The sequence below is a fragment of the Ciconia boyciana genome, chromosome 3 (genome assembly GCF_034638445.1).
Source record: "Ciconia boyciana chromosome 3, ASM3463844v1, whole genome shotgun sequence".
Lineage (NCBI taxonomy): Eukaryota > Metazoa > Chordata > Aves > Ciconiiformes > Ciconiidae > Ciconia > Ciconia boyciana.
The window spans coordinates 35,220,107-35,236,821 of NC_132936.1; positions in this window are offsets into that span (position 1 = coordinate 35,220,107).

Consider the following 16,715-nt stretch of genomic DNA (forward strand, 5'->3'; position numbering starts at 1 on the left):
CATATTTAGAACAAATCTCATCAGACGAGTCACGCCTTCCCTTCGCCGGGCCGCCTGCCGCTTCCGTGGCAGCCGCGGGGAGGTGGCGGCTGTGAGCGTTTTTCGAGGTTTGCTCTGGTACAAACGCTTCAGGTCGCATGCCGCAGAGGAGCGCCAGGGCAGAGGGATGTTACACGTTGAGGGCTCTTTGGCATGGCGGCAGGCGGCCGTGGTACGGCGACCACACATGACCGCGCGTGAGCGAAGGCGAGCAGCTTCTCGGTGCGAGTGAACTGCGGCAGCCATGTCCGGATGGGGGAAGACTCACAGTGCAGGTGTTGGGTTTCTCTGTAACCACTAAAATGCCCAGCCGCCTGAGGAGCATTATAACAATAAATTACAGTACCTGCGGCACAGGACCTTTTTATTCTGTGTGCTTGAGCAGTGCCCGATTCCTGGACTGAGGCCTTAAAATGCACCAATATAAATGAATAAGCGTCGTAGCATCTGTAATAGAGATTTTCCTCTCGGAATCAGTGGTTTTCAGCCTCAGTCAAAACTAACAATGGGGTAGAGGTCTTTAAGTTTTACAGGCTTTTACACAGGAGCCTACCTGTGCTTGTCTGTGCCTTTGCCAGGGCTGAGTGCTGAGTCATTTTGACAATACTGCCAGTCATCCACTGAAACCCTTTAGATGCCTGTGCCATCATACTGATGTGTAAATAACTGCCTGGAAAATTCTGCGTACTGGAAAGTGGAAGAATGTAAAAGATTCCTGGCAGCATATTCAACTATATCATTTCACACCAGGTAGAAATACTGAGTTTGCAAGTATCAATAGAATGACTGTGGCTGTGTGCTGGTCATACAATATCACATCTATGCAAACATGTGAAGTAAACCAGGACTTCTGTTCTGGTTCTGAAATTTAGCCTAAGAATGTCTTCTGTGCGTCAAACTTACCTGGAAGTCACTCTTGCAGCCAAAATTACAGAAGGAAAACCAATTGCTTTATTCTGACAAAGCACATATCAAACATATTTTGCAACATTTTATGAGAAGAGATTTGGTTTGCCAGCCCGAGCAGGGAGCAATGGTATCCACCTGGCAGAAAGCCATGGCCTCTCTAAGCTCTGCACCCACCACGATGGACGCAGCTCCCCAGACAGAGCTCTGGTGGGAACACGCTGTCACCCAGGTGTCAGGCTGCAGGGTGTGCCCTGCTCTTCTGCCAGTACCAGACAGCAGCAGTGAGCACAGCCGTGGGAGGTGCGCCCAGGTAGAGGAACTCCTCTGCTTTGTGACAGAGCGCTGGGAGGAGGTGAGTAGGTTGAGGAGTATCAAGGAGTGCAAGAGAGAGATAAACTACTGGAATTGCACCCTACCTTCCCTGAGACAGGCCCAACAGGCAGACAGGACACGTGATATGGAGGATTCCCTATCCTCTCTCCGCCTGGCTGAACACAGTGACTTAAGGGATAAGGGGCAATGGCAACAAGTTCCTGCCTGACGCAGCAGGCGCATGTCCTCTGTGACTACCCCACCTTCCCAGGTGCCCTTGCATAACAGGTATGAGGCTCTGCAAATGGAACCGAACAAGAAGGAGGATGATGGTTCATCTAGCTTGGAGGTGTTGCCAAGGTTAAGTAGGTCTACACCCTACATCAAAACTGCTTCCATAAATAAAAAAAGATGTGTAATTGTCATAGCAGACTCCCTTCTGAAGGGAACAGAAGGCCCAATATGCAGACCAGACCCACATCTTAGGGAAGTCTGCTGCTTCCCTGAGGCCTGGGTTAAAGATGTGAAGAGAAAACTTCCTACCCTGGTACAACCCTCAGAGTATTATCCATTATTGATTTTTCAGGTAGGCAGCGATGAAGTTGCAACAAGAAGTCTAAGGGCAATCAAGAGAGACTTCAGGGCCTTGGGATGACTAGTTAAGGGATCAGGAGCACAAGTAGCATTCTCCTTTATCTTTCCAGTTGCAAGGAATTATGAGGGAAGAAACAGCAGATCAATACCTGTCTCCGAGCCTGGTGTCACCAGCAGAATTTTGGGTTTTTTGATCATGGGTTGGTCTACATGACACCAGGCCTGCTGGCGACAGACAGGGTACACCTGTCTCAAAGGAGGAAAAAGATCTTTGCAGAGGAGTTAGCAGGGCTTACTGAAAGAGCTTTAAACTAGATTTGAAGGGGGAAAGAGAGAAACCCAGGCTTGCTAGAGATAAGCCTGGGGGCATGCTAATATTTGAGGGACAGCATGCTAGTGAGGTCTAGTGGAGGTAGGGGATGGAGATCCATGCGGCAGCAAAGACGCAAGGGTTATGGATGCGTTAGAAACCACAGAAGAGCCTGAGAATGGTCATGTAGGAATTAGGGTTTCTCTCCCCAAAAAGGTGACAGGATCAATAGCCCAACTAAAGTGCATCTACACCAACGCATGCAGCATGGGCAACAAACAGGAGCAGCTGGAAGCCATTGTGCAGCAGGAAAACTATAATATAGTTGCCATCATGGAAACATGGTGGGATGACTCCCACAACTGGAGTGCTGCAATGCATGGCTATAAACTCTTCAGAAGAGATAGGCAAGGAAGGAGAGGCAGTGGGGTAGCCCTGTATGTTAGGGGGTGTTTTGATTGTCTAGAGCTAAATGATGGTGATGATAGGGTTGGGTGTTTATGGGTAAGAATCGGGGAGAAGGCCAACAAGGCAGCTATCATGGTGGGAGTCTGTTACAGACCACCCACCAGGATGAAGAGGCAGATGAAATATTCTATAAGCAGCTGGGAGAAGTCTCACAATCGCTAGCCCTTGTTCTTGTGGGGGACTTCAGTTTACCAGATGCCCACTGGAAATGCAATACAGTGGAGAGGAAACAGTCTAGGAGGTTCCTGGAGTGTGTGGCAGATAACTTCCTGACACAGCTGGTGAGTGAGCCAACTAGGGAAGGCGCCCCGCTGGACCTCTTGTTTGCGAACAGAGAAGGACTTGTGGGTGATGTGATGGTTGGAGGCCGTCTTGGGAATAGTGATCAAGAAATGATAGAGTTTTTGATTCTTGGAGAAGTACGGAGGGGGGTCAGCAGAACTGCTCCCTTGGGCTTCCAGAGGGCAGACTTTGGCCTGTTTAGGAGCCTGGTTGACAGAGTCCCTTGGGAGGCAGTCCTGAAGGGCAAAGGAGTCCAGGAAGGCTGGACATTCTTCAAGAAGGAAATCTTAAAGGCACAGGAGCAGGCCGTCCTTCCCCATGTGCCGAAAGATGAGCCGGCGGGGAAGAAGACCAGCCTGGCTGAACAGAGAGCTCTGGCTGGAACTCAGGGAAAAAAGGAGAGTTTATGACCTTTGGAAGAAGGGGCAGGCAACTCAGGAGGACTACAAGGATGTCATGAGGTTCTGCAGGAAGAAAATTAGAAGGGCCAATGCCCAACTAGAACTTAATCTGGCTACTGCCGTAAAAGACAATAAAAAATGTTTCTATAAATATGTTACCAACAAAAGGAGGGCTAAGGAGACTCTCCAGCCTTTATTGGATGTGGAGGGAAACATAGTGACAAAGGATGAGGAGAAGTCTGAGGTACTTAACACCTTCTTTGCCTCAGTCTTTAATAGTAAGACCAGTTGTTCTTGGGGTACCCAGCCCCCTGAGCTGGAAGAGAGGAACAGGGAGCAGAATGAACCCCCCATAATCCAAGGGGAAATGGTTAGTGACCCACTACACCACTTAGACACACACCAGTCTATGGGGCTGGATGGGACCCACCCAAGGGTACTGAGGGAGCTGGCGGAAGTGCTCACCAAGCCACCTTCCATCCTTTATCAGCAGTCCTGGCTAACTGGGGAGGTCCCAGTTGACTGGAGGTTAGCAAATGTGACGCCCATCTACAAGAAGGGCCAGAAGGAGGATCCGGGGAACTACAGGCCTGTCAGTCTGACCTCAGTGCTGGGGAATGTTATGGGGCAGATCATCTTGAGTGCCATCACACAGCACGTACAGGACAAGCAGGTGATCAGGCCCAGTCAGCACGGGTTTATGAAAGGCAGGTCCTGCTTGACTAACCTGATCTCCATCTATGACAAAGGTGACCCACTTAGTGGATGAGGGAAAGGCTGTTAATGTTGTCTATTGAGACTTTAATAAAGCCTTTGACACCATTTCCCACGGCATTCTCCTGGAGAAACTGGCTGCTCATGGCTTGGACGGGCATACTCTTTGCTGGGTAAAAAACTGGCTGGATGGCTGGGCCCAAAGAGTTGTGGTGAATGGAGTTAAATCCAGTTGGTGGCCGGTCACAAGTGGTGTTCCCCAGGGCTCAGTATTGGGACCAGTTCTGTTTAATAACTTTATCAATGACCTGGACAAGGGGATGGAGTGCACCCTCAGTAAGTTTGTAGATGACACCAAGTTGTGCGGGAGTGTTCATCTGCTTGAGGGTAGGAAGGCTCTACAGAGGGATCTGGACAGGCTGGATCGATGGGCCGAGGCCAATCGTATGAGATTCAACAAGGCTGAGTGCCGGGTCCTGCACTTGGGTCACAACAACCCCATGCAGCGCTACAGGCTTGGGGAAGAGTGGCTGGAAAGCTGCCTGGTGGAAAAGGGCCTGGGGGTGTTGGTCAATATCTGGCTGAATATGAGCTAGCAGTGTGCCCAGGTGGCCAAGAAGGCCAATAGCATCCTGGCTTGTGTCAGAAATAGTGTGGCCAGCAGGAGTAGGGAAGTAATTGTCCTCCTGTACTGGGTACTGGTGAGGCCGCACCTTTACTACTGTGTTTGGTTTTGGGCCCCTCACTACAAGAGAGACATTGAGGTGCTGGAGCGTGTCCAGAGAAGGGCAACGAAGCTGGTGAAGGGTCTAGAGCACAAGTCTTATGAGGAGTGGCTGAGGGAACTGGGGTTGTTTAGCCTGGAGAAAAGGAGGCTGAGGGGAGACCTTAGCGCTCTCTACAACTACCTGAAAGGAGGTTGTAGCAAGGTGGGTGTCAGCTCTTCTCCCAAGTAACAAGCGATAGGACAAGAGGAAATGGCCTCAAGTTGCGCCAGGGGAGGTTTAGATTGGATATTAGGACAAATTTCTTCACTGAAAGTGTTATCAAGCATTGGAACAGGCTGCCCAGGGAAGTGGTTGAGTCACCATCCCTGGAGGTACTTAAAAGACGTGGTGCTAGATGTGGTGCTAGGGACATGGTTTAGTGGTGGTCTTGGCAGTGTTAGGTTTACGGTTGGACTTGATGATCTTAAAGGTCTTTTCCAACCTAAATGATTCTATGATTCTAAGACTTTAGCTTTGCATTTCACACATGCTGTACTCTTCTTGGCCTTTCTGTTCATACCACCAGAGGGAGACCCCAGTGCGCTAGTACCTAGCCCATGAGGAAGGAAGGAAGTCTGGGGAAGCACGGGCAGGACTAATGTGCTGCACAGGGTCATGAGTGTGATCACTTCCATCCATAGGCTGAACCTCAAGCTTTCCCTAGACTCCTCTCATAACACAGGGAGGACAAGGCACTTCAGGGACAGGAGTGATAGACAAAGCTTTTCCTAGGCTTCCCCTTTTTTTTTTCCTCTCTCTTATTTCTTCTCACCAAGGCAAGTTGTATCTTAAACCTACCTACACTTTTACTATGTGATAATGCCAACAAACCTTGCAATAGCAAGGAACAGATTTCTCTGCCCTACTGCCTCCTTCTCAGATTTTGCAGACCCTCACTGGTGAGTGAATCTTCCTCACTTAGTGACACGCTGCACCAAAAGCAGTTTGATTGCGAGGCTACAGTCCCAGCGTCAAAAGGTGACACCCATAAATACAGATTTAGGAGTGTGTGAGGAGCATTGTCCTTTGTCACAGCAGATAAGAACATCATTCCTTATTCCCTGGAGGATGACTTTGTGTATAGCTGTATGTAAACAGACATGGTTTGCCTCTGGCCAGCCTACCAGGCAATGCTGGTTGTTGCCTGCATTCTGCTCTGCGAGGCTCTGTGTCATACTTGTGATGCAGTCCTTATGTGAGGTATTTGAAGTATTTTCTGACTTTATTTATTTTTGTTTCTAAAAAGGACTGTTGTTTGTATTCAGCCACTTTTGCCCTGGTTACTTTCAATGCTGGATGGAGCTGTGCTCTGGGCTGGGCTGGGGAGGTGATGGATAGCACTGCTCAGCACCCCACTTCCCTTGTCATCTGGCTCCACAGCACGAGAGAGGAGAACAGCAAAGGTTTGCACTTCCTTCCCTAAATCCCACCCTGACATTTCGCATAATCAAGCTGCAAAGACACCCAGCAGCATGTCTCGTGTAGAGCAGCAGATGGCTCTCTTTCCTCTGAAGTCCAGTTGGGAAAAGAAAGCTTGGATGGTGCCTGGGTCTTAAGAGAAACTCCAGCCTTGTTCCCTCCAGTGCCATGGCTCCTTAGGCAAGCTGTCATATTCATGCAGTGGTGCAGAGAGGATATGGCTGTGATGACATAGGAACACATTTTAAACTGTTTAACACTACCTATACTAAATAGCAACCCGTAACCCTATATTTTGAGGGTTGCTTAGAAGATGAAGAGAGTGGCCTGGGAAAATATATCAGTGATGCTAAACTAAGTCACAGCATTTCCTCACGGAGCAAGATAATGTCTCTTCTGTCAGGTTCTGGAGTTTTATAGGATATAATAAAAAAATTGTCTGTTTCTGGGTTCCCACATCTTTTTTTCAGTCTTTTTTTTTAATTAATATTACAAGATACCCTTATTTATTTATGCCCTTTTAAAGAATCTGACTTTTGAAGTCTTGTTTTTCAAGGTAAACAGAAGAAGCAGAGAAATACAGCTTGTACTCACAATATAAGAATCATTTGGTTATTCTTAAATAACTGGAAGTAACATAAGCAGAGTTCAATGAGTGAAGACTGAAATATCTACTTTTAAATTTGTCTAAGTCTCCTTATACGCAGTACAGTATACAACATTTTTATCTTGTAAATGCCTAACAAGAATATTTATGTTTTAGACCAATAATTTACAAAATGGAAGAATATAAAGTTAAGGTATCAGATCATTTGGACAAGAAAAGATATGCACATGCATCTAAGCAAAATATTTCTCAGGTTTCCCACAAGAGAGCAAGTTACAGTCAATCAAAAAGGAAAAGAATTAGGATACCTTGAGCTGTGCAGTCTTTCTACTGTAAAGCTGAATACAAAATCATTACTAAATCATGCATAAGATGATGCTGACCAAATCAGAAATGGTTTATGTGACTTTGGCAGTACAATGTGTTTTCATCTGTCTGGAAATATTCTGTCTGTTGCAAATGCCTCAGGGCTCCCTGTTGCCGTGGATATTCTTCCCGGGGGGTTTATGTTGGGAGGGGAGATATTAATCATGCCCGCTTTTCTTATGATCTGTTAGCAGAGGCACTCCATGCAGTTCAATTTTTGTCATTGGGCATGACAGCAGGAAGCTTGGGACTTTCCTCAGTTAGCAGCATTGCTTTCATATGGAAGAAAGGAAGCACGTATTGTGTCCTCAACAAAGTACTCCTCTGGGTTATATGGCAATGCTGAAATAGATTCAGAGAAGTGACATAAGCTTTGTATTGCTTAAATTTTAGTGTCGTGATAGCCAGTGGAAGTAGAGATTGGAAGTACAGGCAATCCTGATGTCTAGACTCCCTTACTTAAAGGTATTCTTCCTAAAGGAAATGGGAGTAGCAATGATGCTGGACATTTCCTATTAAACAGCTGGCCTCTGTTCAGGACACTCATCTGTACATGGAAACATGGACTCATATTTCTCCTCTGTCAGTGGCATTTAGTTTTACGTCTGCAGTGAATGCCGAACCTCAGGCAAGACAATGCACTCAGGCTTTGTGGAATCTTCTTTCTTTTTAACTATAGTTGTTTCCTCATGGGTAGAAGCCGTGAATGTCCTTAGGGAAAAGAGTAGATTCCCCATGAGTGCTGCCCCTCAGCCCTGTGGATGAGTTCTGTATTTGCCGGGTTAATGGCTTTAAATACTTCACTGTGGATCTATGGACTACTAAGGGGTGTTGGAGAGCTCACTAAGAAGTGCAATTCTTTTGTCAATGGGCTTATAAAAACATATGAATACCTATAGTGCATCAGGCCAATGGTCCATTTCCCTCAGTATCCTGTCTGTCACAGCAGTCAATAGCAAATGCTGAGGGAAGGACTTGTACAGACCAAATGTAGGGTGATACATCCTCTGAATAGTCTCTGCATGTTTGAACACACTGACTGGTGACTCAGGCCCTTCCTGAGCTGGGTGTGGTACCTCTGTACTCAGTGGTCCCTGACAGATTTGTCTGTCAAGAATTTATACCATCTATTTTTGAATCCATGTAAAATTCGGTGTCCATGTTCCCTGTGGCAAGGAGTTCCACAGCTGAATTATATACTATGGACAGGGGTATGCCTTTATGCTGTTAGACTAAGCATGCTGTGAGAAGCAATGCTTATTTTCTGAATCCCTGGTGAAGACTTACCTCTCCCTGTGCACATGCCTAGCCATAGAAACACTGGCTTTTAAGGTATTTTACTAGTGGAGAGTCAAGTGCTGAAATATTAAGGATTTACAGGTTTTGGGCTGTATTTTATGAATTCCAGTGGTGTGCATAAATGTTGGACTTATGCTTTCAGCTGTGTGGCTCAGTCTTGCGAAACCATGGCTTTGTACCTGCCTGGTGCTCAGCTAGAATGATTCTTTAAGAGTTTCCACCCCATGATGTGGTGCATTATAATACTGCGATGTTGAGGCTGTTCAGATCTGTGTCAAAACAAAATTAATCTGAGTTATCCTGTCATGAAAGATGGAACGAGGAGGATAAAAGGTGCTGGTATTTCACAGGTTATCTCAATAGAGTTTTGCCCTGTTCCTGCTGGGAACTAGAATGGTAGCTGGATTTGCCAAAGCCTGGAACTGCCCGAGAACATGCTGCAGCTGTCACTTAAGTGTTTTCTAACTTTCTTTGAATGCAAACTCTGTAGTGAAAGTTAATGATAAAACTTGTAAAAAATATTTCCAGTGGTGAAGAAGCTTTACTTAATCTTGGAAGTGCTGCTATGTGCAAACTTGCATTATGCATAATAGGTGAGAAATCCTGAAAAATATGTTTCTCTTGTCAACAACTGAGTAAATAATTTTTGCAGGGATCTCAGAAACCTGGGTGGAACCCCTCATGCAGGACAGGATGATGTGCTTTTTTATGCTGAAGGAACACAATATGCCAGTTAAGGTAAGAACCTGTGAATTAGATAGTTAATAACTGGTAGTCTCTTGCATAACAGTGAATCTAGGAGACTTGAAAATGTGTGTGATAGTGTGGCATCTCTTAGACTGGTTGGGGAAATAGAGAATGACTTTACTAGTTTTTACCAACAGGTATCTAAGGAAGACAGAAGCCTGAAGATTCTCAGATGTTTGGTATCTAGGTGTGCCTAGCAAAAAGAAACAAAGCTTCTTGCAACAATAGAGACACTTCTCATTTGATGTTGATTTGAAAAATGTTGAATTTTGAAAGAGTAAATGTGGTGTCTTTTTACTAAAGTGATTTGTTACAATGTTGCCCAAAATTATGCCTCTAATTTATCACTGTGCTCCAAAATTATGCCTAAATTTATGGTAATTATAATATTTTCATAACAGAATCAACCTGCTTTTTCTTTTGCAAATACTGGCAGCTATCCCCAGCTATTACATCTAGACGATGTACATAAAAACTTTACATAAAAATACAATAGGACTATTACAAAACACATGAGAAACAAAGAGGGAAAGGAAGAGAAAGAAAGAGAGAGAGGGAGGGAGAGGAAGAAAAGGAGGGGGGTCCCAGTCAGTTAACTTCTAAAAAGCTGAGCCTATTTGTACAGCAGTGCTCATACTGTCTCAGGTGAGTAACTTGCAACTGAGGAGACTTCACGTAGCTTTTTGATGTGCTGCATGGTGACTGGTGGTAGGGTCCAGAAGTTGCTACGTAATCCAAGTCTCTCTGTGGAAGCCAGCTGTCCCTCAGAGGTGCCAACATCGTGGGGGTCTCTGGCACCCTGCTGCAAGCCCAGCCTCATCCTGCTGTGGAGTGGTGGAGCCTCTGCGAAGCCCTTGTCTTTTCCCTCCTGCAAACTGGCTCCATGTCCTCGCCTGCTGCAGGACATCTCTCTGGGACCTCTCTCCAGGTTATCTTGCAGTTGTTGATCCCATGAAGGTTTTGGTGTATGACTTACAGCTGTGACTCTCTCCACCTCAGGATTTGGAGAGTAATATAAATGTTTAAATTCAGCTTTCAAAATTCTCAGCTAAGTAGGCCAATACACCCCTTATGAACTCTCAGTTTCTTCGTGGGGTTTGTTTTTTGTCTTACCCTACACATCAGATAGCTGCAGGCAAACTGTTCTTTCTGGCTAGCATGGAAAATTATTCTCCAGTCTTTCATAACTTCTATATATTCTTTAAATACCTTACAAGTATTTTTCCTTCTATTTGCTGGGGAGCATCAAGCCTCAAGGGCTGGAATTTTTTAAGACAGATGTAAAGTACATCTGTACTTTCTTTGTGACCTATGTCAGGGAGTAAACCCTGGCTTGACTCAGTTGATGTCAACACATCCACATTGCTCAGGATCACTCTTGGGACAGCCTGGCCATGTACACGTTGAATATCAGTTGGATCGAATCCTGGCCTGATGCCTATCACGTAATCCTTTGTACCTGCTCACACAGAGCTCTTTCTAGTGTGCAACACATACCATACTGCCATACCTCGCTGAGAGAGCTGAAACAGTGGTATCACAGACTCTCTGCTTCCTTACCACCAATTCTCATTTTAATTGTATTATGCAGTGTATAAGAGCTGTTTGTCCTGTTGTCAAAACTTCTGTTTACTAGAGTAGGGGAAACAAGGCAATAGTAATTACTGCAGTTATTCAAATAGCAACTTGGTTGTGGTTTACATTATTTCAATTAAGGTGAAAATGTATGAGCATTGCAGCTAAGCGTAAGTAAAGTGCAGTTGGAAAATTCCAACAACTCTGTTTTAGACATAGTAAGGAATGTAAGTGCAAACTCCTGAGCTCTGTGTCATCTAACCATCAGGCTCAGTCCTTGGAGGTTTTCAAGATCCTTCTGGATAAAGCCCCGAGTAACCTTGTCTGACCTCATTGCTCACCCTGCCTTGAACAGCCGGCTGGATTAGATGACTTCCTGAGTCCTCTGCCCTGAATTTTCCTGTGGTCCTGTGATCCTGTGACCCCTCTCAGGAGTAAAAAACATAATGTGCACTAGGTGTTTTAAATATAGTTTGTTTGGGTTTTTTAATATCCAAAGTAAATTACTGCTAACGAACAAAATGAGAAGAAAAGAAGAAACTCCCAGAACTGCTGTTAGTGGTCAGAAAAATCACAGGGTGAATCTTTAGCCTAAAAACATGGCTAGGAGGCCTTGGAAAGTTGTCCAATATAGGACACATTTCAGACGTATAACAGCAATTTCCAAACATTTGGTTGCTACAGTAAGGTTTGGAAAGATGTAACTCTTGGGTCCACACCCTCTTTATTAAAATAAACACGACTGCTGCTGTGGGTGGTTGGCAATGGAACAAACAGTTGCTTTTTGAACAGCATGAATGAATACCCTATAGTGGCATTACTCAAGGGCTAAGTTTATTTAGACTTGGGCTTATTTGGTGACTTGAAACATGAAACCTTTACCAGGTCCTTCTTAATCACTGAGATCGGACTCCTCACCCTCCCTCCTTTCCTGTAGGCAGTATGTGGTAAGAGTTAGTCCTCAGGGAGAGATGGCTGGTATTTACCTGTGTCTAAACCAAACACAAAGTTTTGTGCAAGTTTTATAAATAGTTTGAGTGTATTTTTTTGTAAATAATTCTTAATCATTTCTGTCTATAGAAGCCATTTTAGCTGCTACAGAAACTGATTCTGTAAGAGACAACTTGTGTAACATAAGGTTGACTGTCATGTTATGTGATTGTCAAATGGATGTAATCTAAAATAGAATGAAGGTTCTGAGAAGTGTTACTTACATAATGAATGTCTACCTATCTCTACTCTAAAATTGCTTCTTGATACCACAGTGTGGACTTGGTTGGAAAGTGAAGGATTTTTTTTCCTTTTTTTTTGAGATTAAAAAAAAAGACAAACTAAACTTAAACATGGTCACAATTTTAGCTTTTGACCAATTTCCAAGCAGAAAGTTTGGTTTTCATTTTTAGAAACTAAAAGAGCTGTCCTGCAAGAGATCACATCCTACAAAAACTTTTTATTTTAACAACTACTTCTAATTCTGTCTTCTTTTTTCTGGTGTTGACCTTTTCTGGACATGCCAAGATGGAGGAAACCAGGACTGAAATAGTATAGTCTCCACCGTTATTAGGTGCTTTTCTTTCCCTCTTGTCAATTCTATTTAATTTCCTTGGGAGCAGATCCCTGCTCTGTCCTTTCTGGGATACATTCATCTCTCTGTGTATGATTTTGGTCCCTCGGCTCAAGAGCAACCTCATGGATTTTTGTCATGCTGTCTGGAGATCCCCTAGCCTGATCTTCTGTATGTCATGGAGTACAGAATTTTAGCAAGTTGCCCCACTATTTAGCCTAATTACCTGGTTTAGACTTTTGAAAAGGCATTCAGGTTTGATGGGAAGACAAAAAGAAGCAGCAGCCACCGCTTTACTCGATAGTGTGTTCAGGAAGATAACCTCTGTTGATAGTATGTATGATGTGCCTCATTTCTAATTTGCATTTGATTGACTTTAATGCCTGACCATTAGTTCTTTTTACACTTTTTTCCCATAGATCAGCACCTGTTATTTTCTTCCTATGAAAGTGTCATGGAGGCCCCTCTCAGTCTTCTCTCTCTGATGAGTTAAAATATGCATCTCTTTGGTCTGTTGGTTTAGGGCATTGTCTCTACACCTTGACTTACTTTTGTGTAAAATGTGGGAAATGAGGTTTTTCTACTATGAATTGCTCTTAGGTCAGTCTGCTTTTAAAAGGAAGCTGCCTCTGCCTACAGGGATACACTGGTCTGTAAAACATACTGCTGTACTAACATCCCCTTTTTTATGGGTAAATGAATGTCATAAATAGCTATTACAGAAACACACATTCATTAAAAAATCTGCCAGTTTTTATGTACTTAATTAAAAGTGAAGTTACAATGTATGAATGCATGTACTCCAGAATGCTGTGATACACTACTCTATGACATTATGGGAACACTGGATTTAGAAATTCCTTTTTTGAAAGCTGTAATTTAAATTTAAAGTTTAATTATAGGCTGTAGTTTAAGATAATTGAATCCTCATGGAATTCTCACATTCTTTAAAATGAAATAGTGTTAATGCACACTAAATTGTTTAATAAAAATAAGGTTTTTCTTGGCTGTTTCAGCAGTATTTGCAATGAGGAGGGGTTGCATTGACCTTTTGAAAACCCTCAGAGAGCAAAGGGAATAAGGACAGCTAAGATAAAATGATTAATGAAGCTTTTAAATGGAATTTCATCACATACAATTGTAAAAAATACTGCCCTAGGAAAGCAGATTTTTGAGGACACCCTGTCATAATTTGTAAAAGTTTTTAACTTCTCTCACTTTCATAAAAACAGCATGTTTGTACATGTTTTAACATGCCCCTACTGTACGGTTGAACATTTTACAATCAGAGAAAAATGCTAAACCAAAATAAAATTAAGGCATAACTTCTACTTTGCAATAAAAAAGGCATTACGTGAACCTGCTTCTTAAATGTTCTGCTCATATGTATCAGATAAGATACAGTGTATCAATCAAAGTTAAGGGGCTAAATGCAGCAAATAATGCAAAAAACCTCAGTTCTTCATATCAAAGTTACAGAGATTTGAGCAAGGCGGAGGATACAATTTTGAGTCCTGACCTCACTGAAGGCAATGATCTCAGTGCCATTGATTTCTGTAAAGCCACGTGTCTACTTCGAGGATGCCTGCAGAGGAAATCTGAAAATTCAGCTACACATAAAAACCTGTTATGGATACCACATTAACTTGCATCTTGGAGGACCTTCAGCACATCAGCAACAAGAACATAGGGTAATTTCACAGTAATTCATTATGGTTCTGTGAGATCCATCAACTGCCAGGAGCTATTGTTCTGGGAAAAACAGGATGCAAGGTCCTCATTTTCATTCCATTATGGTCCTTCTGCACTGCTCAGTCAGTTCAAAAGGGCTGTAAGGCCAGGGAACTTGGTAACTGAGGATTATCTTTGCTGTAGGGAACTCCTAGGTATATAATTTGTAGATTTGCTCCTCAGACTTTCACACTTCCCATAGTATAATTTTGTCATTCCTTCTTTAATACCCTTTCTTTCTGAATCTCATTTCTAAAAGTGAATCTCTCAAAACCTCATGAAGTCTTAACCGTGATGTCCTTCTACTTTTGATGTGTTTCCTAAAAGACAGTACTTTACTTTATTGGGGTACTTCAAAGCACACATATAATATTGCATAGAATGCAATAATACAATATTTACAGATTTGATCACATTAATTTTTATGGGTATGGTTAAAATGTGTACAGGTATTTTAATACTAAAAGTTAAAATAGTATGCAAATATAAGCATATAAGTCCAAGATAATAAGCTCTTTCTATGCTATATTAACAAAGAAGAAGCTTTTCTCCTATTTGGACATTGCTTGCTTGTTCTTATGCCAGCCTTTGAACAAATAGAAGCAAAATCTGATACCTTCAAACAGGCCCTGATGCAAAGCTTGTCAAAATTAATGTCTATCTTCAGGTTTGATTCAGTGAATACTCAATGAGGACACTTAAGCTATAGTCATCTTACATGCTCTGGAGATAACAAGATATAGTTCAACTACTTGTCTTGACACCCTGTTTAGACATTTAATAGAAATTGGTACTTTTAGGATGGGATTCACTTGATTCATTTAGAAGGCCACTTTTGAATGTCTGCTCATTCAAACGTTGGTATCTTAATGAGTCATATAAATCTGGTCTGGAAAGTGCCTACTTTGCTCCATAGTCTATCCAGCAAATGTAAGTAACTAGTTGTAGACAATTGCAGAGTCCACATTTGACCAGGCGAATCCTACCTACTATGCCTGGAATAACAGTTCAAGTTGGAAGTGAATTTGCAAATAACATTATTTACCAAGAGAGATGTCTTCAGGTACTAGGAAAAAAGATCTTAATTGCAGTGCAGACCAGATTTTCATGAAACTCCACCCTGATAGCTCAGGGCAAGTTTCAGTGTGTGGCACACCCTTCGTCAGCGTAATGTAAAACATTTTGACACATTCCATCATCAGAACCAGCATCAGAAGTGTTATTACTGAGCACTTCTGGGAGAGCTTTATATCCTATGCTCCTGCCAGTACTTTCCAGCAAATGCAAAGGCTTACATCCAAGCAAGGAATGTGCCCTCCTACTACCACAGAATGATCTTCCACCCACCTATTTTCAGTATTCACTATAATTCTTGTCCGCTCACTATGAGTGATAAAACAGACTTTTGCTTCCTTCCTAGTTCCATGAGCTGCTGAATCACAGTTTCTGCTAGGGCCTCATCCAAGCCTATTGAGATTAATTAAAAGATTTATCCATCCCCTAAATGAGCTTTGTTGCAGGCCTTGAGTTCAGTGATGCATAAGGCAACGGGCTAAGCTTTTCAAAAGACAGAATATTGTACTGGAAGAAACTATAGTGATCTTCTAGTTTAAATTTCCACATAATATAGCTCTTCAGATTTCCCTGAATTTGCCTCATTTCATGGGAACACACTTTGTTTGCCCCACGATCTGGTTGAATGCCTGCTGAATCCAGCTGAATGTCTAACCAGCCAGGTTCACCGTCTAATGCTAAAAGCAGGACAGGGCATTGACCATTCAAGTCCCTGCTGTCGTAATTTTTGTTGAGATTTTCCACAGTATTTTAAGTACTGTAGTGCTTAGATTTTTACATTTACCAAACAGTACTGTTTTCTACATGTGATATTAGAGAAAAGCAGACCTTGCTGTGCATGTGTTGATTTCCAGCCAATCTTCGTACAATTAGTAGGGCTTGCTAGGTGCTGCAATCCTTCTTATTTACCATGGCAGAAGTTGCTTTCCGGACTCATTAAGGAACCATTCCGGTTCTCTGTATTTACTTAAACACATTTCTACTTAGAGTATACCTAGGCTGCAACTCAAAGGTGTGATTTCAGCTGATACTGATCCATATATTTGGGCTAGACTTTAGCTAAGTTGTATAGGAACAGACAACAGTATAGTTGTTAGCTGCCTGAGACCATAGCCAGTGCTGTAGATGACTTTTGCAGCCTTTACAGGCTCTGTTTCTGAGAGACCATGAAGGATTAGCAAAATTAGATTCCTGGGGAGCAGTGAAGGTGGTAAAAGTGGAATTTTCATTATGGTGACATATCACAGATGGGTGTAAAACTTGAGTCTAGTAATGCTTGCTTAACTCCAAAACGTGAAAATTGAACAGAGAGGGATTTTTCAGCTAGCTTCTCTGGTTGGCATGCTGAACACAATGACAACCTGTTTTACCTCCCAAATTGTGTCTCCAGAGTATCCACTTCACTGGCTTGGAGCAGTTGAAGATTATTAAATCCTTTCATGTTAGGTTATACTCTTTCAAAATTATTCCTAATGTGCAGAAGTCAGGTCCAAAACAAAGTTCCCTCACATGGTGATCTCAATAAGTTGCTGTGCAG